Below are 17,788 nucleotides of genomic sequence, written 5' to 3' on the forward strand. Positions count from 1 at the left end.
ATATCACATTATGTTCTTATTCAAAGATGTATGTAAATGTTCATATTTCTGAAAGAAGTTCTCATTGAACTATTCACATTAAGAGTTAACAGGAGTTAAAAGCAAGACAGGAAAGGGAAGGACAGTTGAAAAAATCGCAGTGCTTCTGTGGTTTTGAAAAAACTCATATTTTATGAATTAAAATCATGGAAAACTATCATGATGTCTAAATATTTAAACGGAAATATTACGCTTCACAGAGGTCATTCTGGCACAGATACTGGACTGCTCCACGCCTGGCCTTAAGAATCCAAGGAATCAGACCCCTGATGTCATCCTTTTAAGATTACAAAGCTCCACAATTTTGATTAACTTGTTTTTATGAGGCAGAGGCCTGATGTTTAAGTACTTACATTTTATGATTTCATTCTTTCAAATTAGCACCCAGAATTTCTTTCCTATGACCCAAAAGAAATTACGTTGACATGCTAAATAAAATATATTTAAAGTACAGTAAATTATGTCTAACTGCTAAAAATAATATTACAGGTCCAGGAAGAAAATAATACCAACAGGTGTTGGTCCAAACATAGCTTTGATATTAACAAAAAAAAAATAAGAAAAACTTTGCACACTAACACTCCATGCCTGTGGGGAAAATTCCTTTTTTAAAAGCCAAAAGTAATGCCTGAAGCTTTATTGAATGTTTGCAAACCAACATTTAGAACAGGCCTCCTAGATGCTCCTGAGAACAAAATGATGATATTTTCACCCACCTCTCGGAGCAAGAATATATTTGTTTACCCATAAGTAACACCACTGCCGTCCTGAGCCGCTCTCCGCTCTCCTCCATCTACACTTGCATCTTCAGCAGGCTACTTAAGTGCTTCACTTCTGTGTTTCATGGACCTCCTGAACTTAACATGGTCAAAACATCTCTGCCTCTCCCTTGGACTGCTCCCCCGTATCCTTCGCCAGCTCCAGAAGAGGAACCCCATTCTTCCAGCTGCCAGGCAGAAGCTCTAGCTATTCCCTTTTTCTCACATTCACTTCCACTTCACCCAGAAATCTTACAACGGTTCTCAGAAAGCACACACAGAAATGGTCTCTTTCCGCCACTGCCTCTGCTACCACCCAGACCACCCACCACCACCTTCTTCCCTGACACTACAACGGCCTCCAAGGGACGAGTTGTTCAGCTTGTTTCAGCCCTGTATCTTCCTAACAGAGAAGCGACACTGTCTATGAAAACCTAAGTCAGGTTACGTTCTGTCTCTGCCCCAGTACTTGCTGATAAATGACAAAACTCTGGACAACTGCTTGACCTGCCCAGCTTCTCTTCGACAGCTCTCCTCTCTCTTTGCTGACTCCAATCTGTCTCTTCCCAGCATGCAGCACGACCCCAGCTTAGGCTTCCCAAACTGTACCTCCAAATGGAGCCCTCCTTACCTAAACATTATTCCCTTAGCTCTCACAGTCTTTGCTTAAATGTCACGCTTTTGGAAAGGTATATTGTGATCACCCTATTTAAAATTACAATCTTTATTTCCCTATCCATACTCCATACTCCTGATTCCTCTTACCTGCTTACGTTTTTATTTTGCATAGCATTTATCACCTTAAAACTTATGACATGATTTACTTATTTATACAATAGCCCTCACTTCTCTCCTGTAAGCTCCACAGATGAATCACATTGTCTCTTTACTGATAAATTGTAAGCATCTACGCAGTTGCTGGCACACAGTAGGTATTCAATAAATATTTGTCAGATTAATGAATAGACAAGTGAATGCTGTCACTTATCAAATAGTGGGAGTTAATCAAGAGACTTCACTCATGCATCCGCTCCTCAATGATTTTATCAATTACCCAGTACCTATTCTGTATTCAGTATATATCTATATGCCGCCTTCCTGTCAGATTCTGACAGCTACAACTTGGGTTAATTTTTGAGGTAGTCATCCAGAGATAGAGCTATGTAAAGAACCCAAGTTAAAGGATCATGTAGGTCAGCACTGTCCAATAATTTTCTGGGATGACAGAAATAGTCTCTCTCCACGGTGTCCTGTACGAGTGGCATATCGAGCTAAGAGCACCCGAAGGAAGCTAGTATGACTAAACAGCTGAACTGTTATTTTATGTTTACTAATTTCAATTTAAGTAGCCACATGTGGCTGGTGATTCCTGTACTGAGCAGCACAATTCCAGTTCAACCTGTTCCTCTCCTCAGAGTTTTCTCTAACACACGCAAAGCAAATTCTTCTCTACACAGCATCACTTTTTTGTCTCAGAAAAGAGGATAAACAGCAGTCTCTGCCTCCTGTTAAAAGTTCTCTCTTTGGCTTTTGACAAGGTCTTCTTTCAGAATTATTGTTATTTTTGTCAGCTAAGGTAAAGCCTTCATATGACCTCAACTTGTAAGATGTGAAGCTTTCAGAATTTATCTTCTAAGTTTAACATCACATTTTGCACTGCTACTTGCATACTGAGTTCTTCTTTTGCTTTACTCACTTGATTTTTCAATTTTTTGAAATAGAACTGATGTGGGGCTGGGGATTTAGCTCAGCGGCATAAGCGCCTGCCTTGCAAGCAGGCAGTCGTGAGTTCGATCCTCGGTACCGATAAAAAAAAAAAAGAAATAGAACTGATGTACAACAATAGCAAGTATATATTTAAATACAAATACATATATGTATTTAAAGTGAATAAGTTGATGAGTTCTATGGAGCTGTTATACCAAACATAATGTAATTTAAAATTCCAATGATCGGGGCCACTGCTGACACATAGGACATCGATGTATAACTTGGAAGATAAGGTCCCTCTTGCCTGGCACTTGCTGTCCTCTGCCAGGACACACACAGCCTGATGAGGAAACAGCTTGGTTTCAGCTGTCACCTCCCGCCGTGGCACTGCCTTCAGACCATGGACACCACACATATACAGCAATAGACGGCAGTCCTGCAAACTGGTCCTGACTTCCTCTCCCAGTACTGAAAGCTACACTCTGGTTTCCACTTCAAGGTGACAGAGCAGAAATAGATTGCAGCCTCCTCTTTCAGCTGCAAACCATTACAATTTTAAAAAGAATTTTTCTAATCCTTAAAATTGGAAAAACCTATCAAGCTTGAAGGTTCATATCCTTTCAGAAGACAATGGAGACAGAAAGCAGATGGTATTACTGTGAAGATTTAAAGCCACAGCTCAGAGCAATACGACAGTGCTGCCAAAAATGTAGGGAACAGAGACTAGGGAAAAGGAAGAGGCTGAAACAGCAGACAGTATCATTGTTAAGGGCAGTAGCGGGCGATTACACCAGATCTTAGAAACAACCCAAGTGTCCATCAACTGAGGAATGGATAAAAAGGTTGTGGTATTTCTATACAATGGAGTATTATTCAGCTATAAAGAAGGACCACATTGAGATATTTATCAATAAATGGGCGCAGCTTGAGACCATACTCATAAGTGAAATAAATCAATCTCGCATGTGTGAATACCGAATAGTTTCCCTAATGTAAGTAATGATTCAAATATATAAAAATATGTGGTAATCATGATTCCCCCTTATGTGGCCTTGAAGCCTTATAAAGTTTTCACTTATTAATTGGAAAGTCTTTATTCTGGGCTTATACTATAGCTTCAAATATGGAAATATTTGAAGCTATAGTATATGAAGTTTTATTCAAATATTTCAAGGAAAAAGACAGACACTATGGTAACTACTATTAAGTCGGGTTATTTGGTGGTGAAGCACTAGGTTGCTGAAACAGTCATGCTTTGACCCGTATTGTTATATTGTTATGTCCTGTTTTATCTCAATCTCTCCCTTATTCTTTAAAAAAAATTATTTAGTTATTTCTTATGTTAGTTTTAATTAAGGAGGAAAATTTTAAAAATTAGCAGGAGGTATAATAGTAACTTTTTTTGATTTCCTATTAACTTGTTTTGAAGTCCTGTAATACTCCCACGATCTTGTTTTGACTGATTAGACTCTGTTCCATTCTATATGATAGTATCAAGTTTGAGGGTATAGGCAACTACTTTGAAGGCAATAAGATTCACTAAGATGCCCATGCTGGTTTGACTATTGTCTCCTTTGGAAGTCCTGTAATGTTTACAATGCCTAAGTTTTATTGGTCTTGTTCTCTACTGTTTTGTTCAACTTTATAATATCTAATTGAGATAGACAATTCTTTTTAAGGAAACAAGAGACATCGTTGATAACCATTGTTGATAACCTTGTACTCTGTTTTACATCATGTGCTATGTCTATCCTTGGTTTTGACTGACAGCTTTGTTAATTGCCATATTTGACTTTATTCTCTCCCCCCCCCAAAAAAAAGTAATAAGAACTAAGGAGTAATAAAACCCAAAATGTGTAAATTTTGTTGTAAAAAAGAGAGGGAAAAAAAGAGCTCTAAAGGATACAATAGCAAGTGTGTTTAGGTGTTAAATAGCTGACCATATTAATGTTTTTGGTTGGATCATTGAACACAACTGTTTGCAGTCTCACTGTTTGAATGTCCACTTTGTATTCTTTGATACTGTGATTTGAGCAACTATTTCTAAGATGATAATATGTAATCTATTAACTGGTTATTTCTTACTGTCTTTTTTTTTTTTGTAGTTCTGTATTACGTGTACCCTTACACCACTTTGTTTTGTTCTGTGTTTTTCTCTTTTTCCTTTTAAATAAAATTTTTTTAAAAAAGGGCAGTAGCGGGAACAGACAGCAAATTCAGCTGTGTCTCTTCTCTACCAGTGTAGCCCATATTTAAGTCAAAAGTCAGCAACTGAAGCTGTCTCCCAAATGGGAGCTCTAGGTGAGGAAGCTCCAGTTAGAAACAAGAGGGAGACTCTGTAGACTGTGTGTGTGTGTGTGTGTGTGTGTGTGTGTGTGTGTGTGTGTGTGCGCGCGCGCGTGTGTGTGTGTGTGTGTGTGTGTGTGTGTGTGTGTGTGTGTCTGTCTGTCTGTCTGTCTGTCTGCCTGTCCAGCACATTCCCTTCCCTCCCTTCAAAGCAGACAGGAATGTAGATTGCAGTCACAACTCCTGCCCCTCTCTAGCAGGCTCTGAGACCCACAAGAACAAACAGCCCAAGAGGTGAACACTCACGAATCACTTAGCATTGAAGGGCAGCCTATACCATCCCAAAAGTGAGAAAATAGAGTTGTTTGTCTTTAAAAGTAAAGCAGGTACACCTCAGAGTCAAAACTAATAAAGAAATCAGAACAGGATTCTAGAATTATACAGGATATCAATTATAGCAGAGATACAAGGTATGATTGAAATGTATGGTGAATGTTTACATTTTTTAAAAAATTGTTAATAATAAAAGACACATCAACATTAACTCCCTATAAAGATGCCTTTACAAGGTGTTATGAAAAATACAGTGACTGCTGCTGAGTGCCACCCAATGGAAAGATGGGCTCATAAATACACTACATTGTGACCTTATCCACCTTATATAGCAGATCTAACACCACACACCTCTGACTCTCCTCCAAAGTCAGTATGACTATGAAAGTGGACAGTTTGATTCCTCTAACGAAATCACAATAATAACTAAACACACACAAAAAAGGGACTTCCAGAACTGTTTCAGAAATTGGTAAGAAAAATGGGATAAATGTATTTGAAGTAAGAGGATATATTTGGGGAAGGGGAGTACGTCCTTTACTGTAACAGTTTTTAATGTAAAAATATTCACCATATTTTATGGTCTTCTATTGAGAAGATATTAAATTAAAGACATCTTCTATTGAGAAGATATTAAATCCACAGAAAATAACTAGTTTGAAAGTAGCTACTAAAATTTTGATGTTTCTAACAGAATGGTGAATGTGTAAGACACAAATAAATAATGTTAAACTATAATATTAAACAAAAAAATCCTCCAGAACACAATAAAAAGTAATAAAAGCATGTAAAGAACAAAATAAAGTTAGGAATTAAGTAAGCAGACTCAAGTGTACAGTTATCCATCTAATTGGAGTTACTAAAAGAAATGTTAAAAATAATGGAAGTAAAATAATATATATTATATATTACATATTAAACACTATATAATAATAAATACTATATATATATTTGTTTACCCACAACTTAAGGACCAATTATGTGCTTGCAAAAAATTAAAGTGAAAATCCATACATAGATATTACACAATATTAATATTTCAGAAAACCAAAGGTAAAGAAACATATACTAAACTCTCTGGGGAAAAAAAGATAAACATCTACAGAAGCTTCCTGATAACACGTGAATGAAATCAAAGGAGAAAAAAGTGTTACACCTATAATTTTATACCTAACCAAAGTATCACTTAAATATGAAACAGAAGCATTCAGGAAAGTTTGTTACCTACAGTAACTCTTTGATATAATTATACCAGCCAAAATAAAAATGAATATAGCAATAAAAATATTCTGGAAGCAATGGTGAACAAAAGACACTTTAAACTACACTATAATTCTAAGTAATTGTTGATCTTTTAAAACAATAATAATAAGGGGTATGCTCAGAGCAAGTGGCCTGTAGAATGGCTTCTCTGTTTTCAACACACCCAAAAGGAATCTAGGGACTTTGTGACAAGGGGCACAAAACTTGTGACTTCCCTTTGAGCAAATATCCTACACATGTACTCCACAATCATCCACATGGCTTCTGGATAGTACCAATGGGACAAGAGCAATGGAAGAAAGCCAGTGCATTTAGCGGCAAAGGTGGACATTTTGAGCCTGTCCACTGTAGCCCTGGGTGATCTGTTGCTAATTCTAGAAGCAAAGACTCTGAATTTCTATTTTCAATAAATTTTAAAAGATAAAAAAGTGAAAACAAATTTTAAAAGCCCCAATAATGATAGGAATTTTTAGGACAACATGTAGAGAGATGAAGATGTAGCTCAGTGGTATGGCATTTGCCAAGTTCATATCAAGTCCTGCATCCAATCTCCAGTACTGAAAAAAAATAATAAGTAGAAGTAAAGTTCCAAATTACATCAGTGTAAGAGAGACTGGGAATGTGTAGGAATGCTTTAAGTAAAACTGAAGTATATAAAGATTGTTGTTTTGTTTAATTACTATAGAGAAGTACCAATTTGTGCTTATTAATAGAAAGTATGTTTAATTATATGTGTTGTAAACTGAAATACAACCATTAGAAAAACAAATATGTAATTCATAATTTTTATACCAGGAAAAAAGTATAAGAAAATTAAATCAGAGACAGATCTGCCTCTGCCAGCTGGGCACCACCACCAGAAGGCCCTTTCCTGTGGGCACATAGCATGGGCAGACAGAACCAGCAGATCTGCTTCCACCTGCAGGGAGCTGCCACTGGAAGGCTCCTTCCTGCAGGAGGCCAGCAGGAGCAGGGACACATAGTCAGGTAAGTCCTGTGCACTTGTAGGTCACCATTGGAGGCCCTTAGTTCCTTCAGGCAGCAATTACTCAATAGTGGAATCAGATAAACACACCCCTGTGTGTCTGCCATCATCACAGGAGTCCCAGTGTAGAGACACAGGTTGAGAGAAGCAGCCTCACATACACGCACAACGAAGCCTCAGTAGCTGCACAGGTCTGGAGAGGCCCACTCCACACCCTATTACCTCCCAGTAAATCTGGGTTTAGAGGAATCCAGGTACCTGTCCCATCTCCCTACACCATAAAGGAGCAACCAACAAGGGAAGTGACTGGGGCCCCACAACCAGCTTGTTGGGAGGAATCCAAGAGAATGTCAAGATGAAGGATTAAAAGGCAATTCAGACCTCTAGCCCATACAGAACAAGTCTGGGAGATACAATCATGGAAGAAAATTGAAGTATACACCTAAAATCTCTGAGAGGATAGCAACTGAAATAAGGAAACAACTTTGTGAGATTGTAAAAACAGTCAAGTTAGAAATAATGTCTCAGGTAAAAGAAATCACAAACATACTGAAAGAGTTGTTCAGCAGTCTAAAGAAGACATAGACAAAAAAAAGAATAGCATAGGAAAATGATGGAAACCTTGAATGAATATAGAAAGGAATTCATTGCATGAAACAGATTCAAAGAGATATCCAGGAAATTAAAAATTCAATCAAAAGCTGGAGATAGACTTTCACACTATAGGATTACGGCCAGCAATTGCGAAAGGAAAGATCTCTTGAAAACAACTTGGAATCAGAAAATAACAACTCAATGACTGCAAGATGATGTAAAGAAACGTAATTTAAGAGTGACAAGTGTGGGTAAAGAAGCAAGAGTCAACACAAATGAAATTAAAAGGATATTCACAGAAGTAATAGAAGAAAACTTCCCAAACATGGGAAATGGATCTGACATGTAGATAAGTGAGGTATATAGGACTCCAGCTAGCCATAACCAAAGTAAATCTATACCCAGACATATAATAATCAAGATCCCAGAAATTCAGCACAAGCATAGAGTATTAAAAGCTGTTAGAGAAAAGAGACAGATCACTTATAAGGGAAAATCAGTCAGAATCACAGCAGACTTGTTAACACAAACCATTAAGTCAAAAAGAGTTTGGAATGAAGTGCTTCAAATCCTGAAAGAAAACAACCTCCAACCCAGATTAATGTACCCTGTAAAACTATCTTTCAAAATTGATGGAAAAATAAGATACTTCCATGATAAAGAAGGAATTCATGCTACCAAACCAACCCTACAGAGAGTTCTAAAGGATATTTTAGGGGGAGATAAAGATGACTATGGTTCCAGAGGAGGATCACCAAACAAGACAGGCAACTGAATAAAGGGGAAATGTGGAGAGCCAACAACAGGAGGAGAGCAGGGCAGAGACCAACCAATGTATGTTGGTTGTAACCATTAATGTAGATGGCCTCAGGTCGGCAATCAAAAGAAACACAGGGAGAGTGGATCAAGAAACAAGATCCAGCAATATACTGTATACAAAAAACACATTTAACTGGAAGGGAAATTCATAGATTGAAAATCAAAGGAGAGAAAACAATTGTTCCATGTGACAGGAGACCAGAAAAAAAGTCAAGAGTAACTTGCCCATCAACCATAGAATGGATAAGAAAGAGATGGTATTTCCATGCAGTAGAAACCTACCTAACTATAAAGTGGAATAATCTCAAGGCTCCTGTAGGTAAATGGACCCAATTGGAGATCATGTTCATGGCCAAAACAGTTCAAATTCACATATGTGAGCCCTAGCATAAGAAACAGGAGTTAATGGGAACCAAAAAAATAGTTATTGTAAGAATGATAGGGGAGGAAATACTTGAGAGGGAAAGGTGGTAATTAATGTTAATTTGTTATTATCTTGTCTGGAACTCTTGCATTGTTTTCACAATTTTGTTAGCTTTGGCTTTGTTCTGTCTTATTTTGTTAAATTTTACTCTGATGATAAGGGCAGCTATTTTAATAATGGGATGTATTATGCTAATCTTGGTTCCCTATTAGAGTGCTTTGAAGTCTTATAATGCTTTCATTCATTTGTTTGTTTTATTCTGTTTCATTTGATTTTATTATGTGTGATAGTATTAACAGCTATTTTGAAGAAAACGAGACATTATAGTAGCCATTGCTGATTTCCTATCATGTTGCTTCAAAGTCCTGTCATGTTTTTGTTCTTCTGTTTTGATTGGTTCTCTCCTGTTGTGTTTTATTTGATTTTATTATGTGTGATGGTATGGACAACTTTTTTGACGAAAATGAGATATTATATTATTGTTCATTTCCTGTTATCTGCCTGCGTTCATTCTTTTGAATGGTTTTATACTGTTTTTTTATGTTTTCTATTACTGTGTGTGAAGGTATGGTCAACTATTTCAAAGAAAACAAGAGACATTATGGTAGCCACTGCGGATGTCCTGTTGTCTTGTGAAAAGCTGTGTTGCTTGCATTATTGTATTCTGATTTGCTTTGTTCTATTTTGTTTTCTTTTGTTTTATTCTCTTTAAAATAAAAAACATTTTAAAAAAGAAAACTAAATCAATTCAACAATGGCACAAAAAATTCACAATAGTATTCAAATATATAGCCTCCTACTGAAAAGTTTTGTTTTTGTTTTTTTTGTACCAGGGATCAAACTCACGACCTGATTCTTGCCAGGCAGGTGCTTATGCCACTGAGCTAAATTCCCAGCCTCTCCCACTGAAAAGTAATTATCAGGGCACAAAATTTTGTACATAATGCTTACACACCTTTTATGAAAACTGAAATTCATATGTTAAGCAAGCAAGCATAAGAATCACGAGAGACAAAATATTTTAAGTATGTCATAAGCGTTCTAAAATTTTCAAAGAAGACTGCATAAGGAAAGAAAACCATAAGCCACAAACATGGATGCCAACTGCTAAATAAAACATTAGAAATTTAAATCACCATTAAAGGAATAATGTATTATCAGGCAAGTTTTATTTCTGAAATGCAAAGATATATTTTTTTAATCCTGAACAATCAGTGTAATTTCCTGACTTACCTGAATAACATAGGAGAAAAATATATTTGTAAATAATGCCTGTGTGCATGTATGTGTGTATAAACTAAGAACACAAAGGAATTTTTAAAATTTAAAAAGCGTATCTATGCCCAATACATTGTACTTACTGAACATTGTACTAATTAGTACAATGTACAATTACATTGAACATTGCACTTATTAGAAATAAGAATTATTTAGGATCAGAAACAAAACAAGAGTATCCACTGCCACAGCTGCTGTTCAACATTACACTGGACACTCCAGGAAAAAGGAACAAACCTATTAAGTGATAATAACATTGAAAAATAAGAGAAAACTGTAATTATTTATAGAAGACAATGTCATCTATCTAGAAAACCCAAGATAACCAAGTGAAAAGCTACAATAATTAAGAAGAGAGTTCAACAGTATGGAAAGATTAAAAAGCAACAATTTTCTATACTTTGGCATCAGATTTTTTAAATGTAACTAGGGAGGAAATCACTTCCCATTTTTAATAAAAATAATAAAGTTCTTACAGATCAAATTAATAGAAATCAGAAAAGTTTTTATGAAAAAATTATCAAACCTAGTTAAAAAAAGAAAATGTCTTGAATAAGGAATGTACTACTTAATAGGTTAAAATCATCAATATTTTTTAAATGTAGAGTCATTCTGAAAGTATTATTTTAATGTAATTTTACTCAATAGAAAAATAGAATTTTTACTTCAGAATTTTTCTAAAGTTTATATAAAAGATTAGTTGAACAATGATAACTGAAATCATTTCTTCTAAAAGTAAGACAAAGGCAAGCAACTTGTCCTAATAGATAGACACACAATTTAATGTTTGTGGTCATTAGAAGCATGAGATGGTAACACAACAACACACAAGTACTTTGAAGAAACAAATAGTCCAGAAACAAACTCCCAGAAAGAGAAATTTCACAGAATGAAATTATTAAAATTATAGACTCGACCTACTCTAGGATTTGATTTCTTGTTTCCCTACTTCTTTTCATTTTCTTTTTTTTTTTTTTAATTTTATTTAAGGAGAAAAGAAAAAAAAAGCAGGGAAAGGGTACAAGTTATACAGATTTACAGAAAAAAATGAACAGTAGGAAATCACTAGTTAATGGATTACATATTGTCATCTTAGAAATAATTGTTCAAGTCACAAAATTAAAGCTTGTAAAGTGGACATTCCATCAATGATACTGCAAACAGTTCTGTTCATTGATCCAACAAAACTCTGTGATATCATTTTCTATCTTATACACTTAAATATACATGCAGTTATATAGTTTGGAGCACTTTCTTTTCCTCTCTTTTGTACCATGATTATTACACATTTTGGGTTTCATTGCTCCCACGGTTCTTATTACTTTTTTGGAAGAGAGTAAAACCAAATGTGACATAACAGAACAGAATCGGTCAAGTCAAAAGGGTGGACATAATAGATAATATAAAAACAATACAAAGTGATCAACAATGGTTACCATAATGCCTCCCGCTATCTCTAATAGAATTGCCTATATCGTTAGTTATAATACAATTGAACAAAACAGTAAAGAATAAAACCGACAAAACCAAAACATTGGAGACATTGTAGGTCTTCAAAAGTAGATAAAAGTCAACAAGAATGGGCGTCATAATGAATCTCATTATCTTCACAGCTGATGCCTAAACTTTCAAACCTGATACTATCCAGCAAAACAGAATAGGGGAACATCAGTTAAAAACAAGATGGTGAGAGTAATACAGGGCTTTAAATCAAGGTAATGAAAAGTCAAAGTGGGTCACTATAATATATCCTGCTATTTTTTTTCCTTTAATTAAAAGGATAAAGATAAAAAAGTAAATAATGGAGTGGAGATTGAGATAAAAGAGGGCATAACAACGAAACAGCGCAGATCAAAATATAACCATTTAAGCAGAATAGTGTTTCACCACCAGATAATCCTAACCTAAAAGTAGTTACCATATTGTCTCTTTCTTTGAAATCCTTGAGTACAACTTCGTATACTGTAGCATTAAGTATATCAAAACAATGTAAAACCATTCGAGAGAATGACAGCATTACAGAGTATTTAGAATCGACTAACAGAAAATGAACAATGGTCTCTGTATAATCTCCTTGTCTTTAAAAGGTTTTTGCTTATACTATCGTACATAATAAAATCCAATAAGATACAACCTGTTTAGACCATTGGAGACAGAAGAACAAAAGCTAGATGAGACTTCAAAACAAGATGATACTAAATCAGTATTACCTATTAAGATGTCATTTTCTCCAAAATAGCTGTTCCTATCATCCAATCTTCTCTGCCTCATTTCTGTTGAGCTCTTTTTCTGTCAGTAGCTGTCAGTTTGTCTTCTTCATTTTGTTCTCTGCTCCATTTGTTGTGGCCTCTCTGCCATTATTTCTGGATTCTTTGTATTTTTCTTTTTTTAGAATATCCTGCAATACTCTCTGTAGAGTTGAATTGGTGGTTGCAAATTCCCCCAGTTCCTCTTTATCCTGGAAGCACCTTGTTTTTCCATCAATTTCCAGGGACAGTTGTGCAGGATATCTCAATCTTGGCTGGAGATTATTATCTTTCAAAGCTTGAATTATTTCCCCCCATGCTCTTCGTGATTTGATGGTTTGTGCCGAGAAATCTGCTGTAATTCTGATGGGTGTTCCTTTGTAAGTGGTCTGTTTCTTGTCTCTTACAGCTTTTAATATTCTGTTCTTGTATTGAATTTCTGGAATTTTTATTATTATATGCCTGGGTGTTGCTCTGTTTGGGTTGTAGGTAGCTGGGGTCCTGTATGCCTCATACATCTGACTATCTTTACCTTTTGCTAAATTAGGAAAATTCTCCTGGATTATTTCTGTGAGTAGCTTTTGTAGTTCACTTGTTTGTGTCCCTACTTCTTCTTTTATGTTCTTAATCCTTAAGTTATGGATACTCTTATCATCTTCTTGTCTTTGTATTATTGCTGTTTGTTTCTTTGTTATTTTTAAGAAGTTTTTCATTTCATTCTCCCATATTACAAGTCTGCCCTCCAGTTCAGATAGTCTGTCCTTAGTTTCTTTCAAGCTGTTATGCCAGTCTTCTATAGACTTCTTAGTATCTTGGTAGTCCCTTTGAACCTGCTTCACGTATTCTATGCTTTCTCTGTTTTCTCCATCAAACAATTCTCCCCTTTTTTTCTGTTCTTCCATTCCACCACCTGTTTTTTCTTGGGTGGTACTTAGCATTTCTCTAACTATTCTGCATACTTCTAGCTTCAGGTCGTTGATAACTTCATTCCTGAATTGGTCTATGAGGCTCTCTATATGGTGCCTTATGTGTATTGGTGCGGTGTCTGCTATTGCCTGTTTCTCAGAATTGGGGGCCGAGGAGCCTTGCTTGTTGCTGCCTCTTCCCATGCTGCCTCTTCTTCTCTGTTCCTTATATATGCAAGCTTATATAAGAGGCCCAGCTTCTCTCCCAGTCAGCCACAGCCTGATCGAATTGCGCCAGTTAGGTGTTCCCGCTCACCGCTGCGCACCAGGGAGTTACGGACCAGGCAGCCTATGCGTCTCTCCTCCCGGCCACCGTCAGGCTCTGGGATCTGGGTTGGGACAGCCTACCAAGTCCGCTGGCAGCGTCATGCAGGCCAGGCACTTTTCACCAATCCCGCCCGAGAGGGGGATGTGTGGCTGGAGTCGCCACCGCGCCCTGCTCCCGCAGGACTGCTCGGGCCCAGAAAGTCCTCTGCTGGAGTCAAACTGTGGTAGAGTGTCAGCTTCTCTCACTCACCTCACCACAAGTCAGTGCACGCCTCCCTGCCGTTCGCAGATTGCCGTTCTCAGAGCTTCTGCGCGTCTCCTTGTCGAGCCACTGTGGAGGCAGCCAGCCGCCGTGCAGTGGGAAACCCAAATCGCGGCTTCCAATGGCGTGGGGTCGAGCCTCCACACCGAGGCTTTTCTGTTCCTGTTTTGGCACCAGGACTGCATTCCAAGTTGGTTTCTCTCAGCCCAGTTCGTTCCTGAGTCAGCAGAGCATATCTCCACCTGCTTATGTCTCCTTAGTCCGCACCATTCCTGGCTTCTGAGCCAAGTCTTTCAGAGAGCCTCCGGTAGTTGCTGTTATCTGTCCGCCATGTTCTCCCAGACTGTTTCCCTACTTCTTAACAACACGTTGTTGGACAAGTTACCACTTCTTAACTGTGTATTGTTAGGCTACTATTTCAGTTTCCTTGTCTGTAAAATGGGAAATAATTATAGAGCCAATCTAATATGTTCAGTGAAATTGTATACGTGTGTGTGTTCATGTATAAAATATATAATATTTATGACATATGATAAAAGAGCAAGTTCAAATCAATGAAAAACAGTATGGCATTTCCAATCAATAAAAAAAAAAAAACTAGTTAGCTATCTGAAAAACTAAAGTTAGCTTTTTGTTTTATTCCACTCACAAAAATGTAATAAATGCTTAAATTTCCTTAATGTTAATAAATTAGTAGAAGAAAACATAAGCAAATATGCATAATCTTAGAGCCAGAAAGGTTATCTGGTATAATACACAAATGCAAAAGCCATAAAGAACATATGACAAACTTAACTACATCAAAATTTAAAACCTCTGAATGACCAAAGCACCAGACAAGTAAAAGAAACTAGTAACAGACAATCTCTAACCTAAATTAATAAAAAAGTCAACAAATCATTTTTAAAAAGAAAATAATCTAATTTTTAAAAAATGAACTAAATATAAAATGGCATTCACAGAAGAAATTTTTCAAAAGACTGAGATTTGAATGCACTCGTACTCAACCTCACTTTAATAGAGAAAATGCAAATTCAGTGATTATATTCCTCCACAACTAGAGAGAATATAGATACAAGCAGATCATTTTGCACACTCACCACCCTAAAAGTCTACTGTATCTACCCCAGAGCCACTTAATGGTGTGCCCAAAAGACAGTCACAAAGATCTTCAGTGTCATCTTATTTGTAGCTGTGACAAATTCAAAACAACCTAAATATTCATAAAAACAAGAAAGGATAATTATTCATTCTTTCTATGCCAGACCATGCGGCAGTTTCCTAAATTGAGGTGAACCTATTTGTAATGACATGAAAAACTGTCTACGCCATATTGTTCAGTGAAATAATATAAATTTTACTTATTGTGAAACACATACACACATATAAGCTTTCTGCAGGCAAGCCTATGGAAAAGTTTGGAGGAATACACACTACACTATTAGTGGTAACTATTTCTATGGGGAGCATCAAGAAAGAAGGCATTGGAGAGGGAGATAATCAAAGGGTATTCATACTTCAGTATGATTTGTAAAGTTATAATTTTTCATAAGGAGAATTTATTAAGGTAATGTAAAGTTAGTGTGAAAATTATTTTATATGCAAGAGATGAAAAGTGATGAAGTTATAATACAATACTGTACACAAAGTTGCTTTAAACTGTTACAATCAGAGAAAAAACAGTCTATAAAATCTAAACTATCTCTTCCTTACATTCTTAGTACTAGAGAATCCAAGGATACTGTAGAATAATTTCTTCACCCTCTGGGTTTACAAGATAAAAGGTAATCTTGGGTGGCATTTTATTTTTCCGACCATTTTGAGGGTGAAATTTGAATTGCCTAATTAGGCTAAAATTTTCATTAATTTCTGATATGATTTGTCTGAAAATGAGTCATTCTATTAATAAAAATACATTTGAATATTAATTTAATAGAATTATTTTTCTCAGTCTTAGTTCAATATGCATTAAGAGAAATCTTTGGTAATTTAATTTTTTAAATTTTTGATTCTCATGTTGAACATTTTGTGATAGGATATAATAGGACTAATTGAATTTGGGTTTTAGTATGAAATGTAAGATTTGTGATGGCTAAACATACCAACATTTATTTCTTGATAACCACAAATGGCCTATGATTAAGACAGAACCTGATAATTTAAGAAAAATTAACTTGTCTAAAGGGAGAACAGGGAATAATTCATGAAAGTACTCATTTTTTTCTCCTTCCCCATTAATCTACACTGGGCTTTAGCTATGACATGTAAAAACCAGTGGAAAAACATTAACTATGGTTAATAGACTGAATGGATTTATTTAAAAAGAAATATTTAAAGAACTAAAAGTATCAAATTATCTCCACAACACATATACTGGTCACAGGGATGTAATGTACAGTATGCCATAAATCTTACTTCTTCTAAAAACCCACCTTATGCCCCATAAAGACTGAAAGAAAATCTTTCAATCTTTCCAAATCTCAAAGCCTCTTAGCAATATTTTTGCTTTTCTTTTCTCATCGCCTATTTCAATATTTTCCTACCTTTCTAATTAAGGTCTATACTCTGGTGGGAAGATTGTGGGCTTGGCAGAACAGTTGAGTCTGGATAGGAAATTCAACTCTGGCTACTTTCAGACCAGTTAAATCTGAGAAGATCATGTGTGTGCGTGTGTGTTTTTTCTTTACGAATCACCTCTGAGGAGGAATTATGTGCTTAGAGCCCACCAAAGTGCCTATTTATGATACAATAACATTGTAGGTCTTTAAAAATATATCAAATAAATGAATGAGAGCCAAATCCAGATAAAAATTATTAAACATTCAATAGAAATTTTTAAATGGGAAATTTCTTCATTAGTAATGAAGTCGTAATTGATCTTCTTAATTAAAATAGCAACACTGAGTTCACAATGCAAAGAAAAATAATGGAATGGTCACATAGCTAGGGATTGAATCACATAGCTAGGTGATTTCCCTTCTTAATGTGAATCTTCCAGGAAAAAAAAAAAAATAAATCCAACTCTCCAAATGTGAAGATGCTAACGATGGTGAGATTTCAGAAGGCCAAGTCAAGAATCACAATCCTGTCACTTCTGTCACCCTGTCCACCAGGGGTGCAAGGGTGTGGAGACTGCTGCAGAGCAGGCCCCAGAAACCCTCCCAGAGTCTGGGCCAACCCAGCTGGTCTCCTTCCCACAGGCACACAGCCTCCTCAGTGCAACGAAGATGCCTGCAGATGCCGTAGAGGTACTTACATCCCTCCCCGGGGCAGTAATCACTTAGGAAAGATGGGAAAATTTGAATAGCTGTAGAGAAAACTAAAAATACAGCCTGCAGACTGACTGCATACTGTTTCTTCTTGGGTCTGTGCTTTGGAGTGTTAGATTAGTATTTACTCATGTACAGGTGCGATTGCTGACAACCTTGGCCTGCTGCTCTGAGTTTATTCTAAGAAGGCATAAAGGTAAGATAAATTTTCCAGGAATAGCACTGACCAGGAAGCTCAAGCTCCAACCTGCCCCCTTTTCACTGACAGAATGACTACAGCTTTTATTTCA

The 17,788-nt window shown here is 36.2% G+C and overlaps 1 protein-coding gene and 1 non-coding gene across 5 annotated transcripts in view; one reads left to right on the top strand and one right to left on the bottom strand.

Moving 5' to 3' along the window:
- Filip1 (filamin A interacting protein 1) overlaps positions 1 to 17,788 on the bottom strand; it is a 223,602-nt gene that overhangs the window by 141,135 nt on the left and 64,679 nt on the right. The window lies entirely within an intron of this gene.
- On the top strand, positions 6,499 to 6,627 carry LOC111754035 (small nucleolar RNA SNORA11). The gene has a single exon (XR_002788768.1). It is a non-coding gene; the product is annotated as a small nucleolar RNA SNORA11 (small nucleolar RNA).

Source organism: Cavia porcellus, unplaced genomic scaffold (genome assembly GCF_034190915.1).
Source record: "Cavia porcellus strain 051 isolate PalLab524CR breed Dunkin Hartley unplaced genomic scaffold, mCavPor4.1 scaffold_16, whole genome shotgun sequence".
NCBI lineage: Eukaryota > Metazoa > Chordata > Mammalia > Rodentia > Caviidae > Cavia > Cavia porcellus.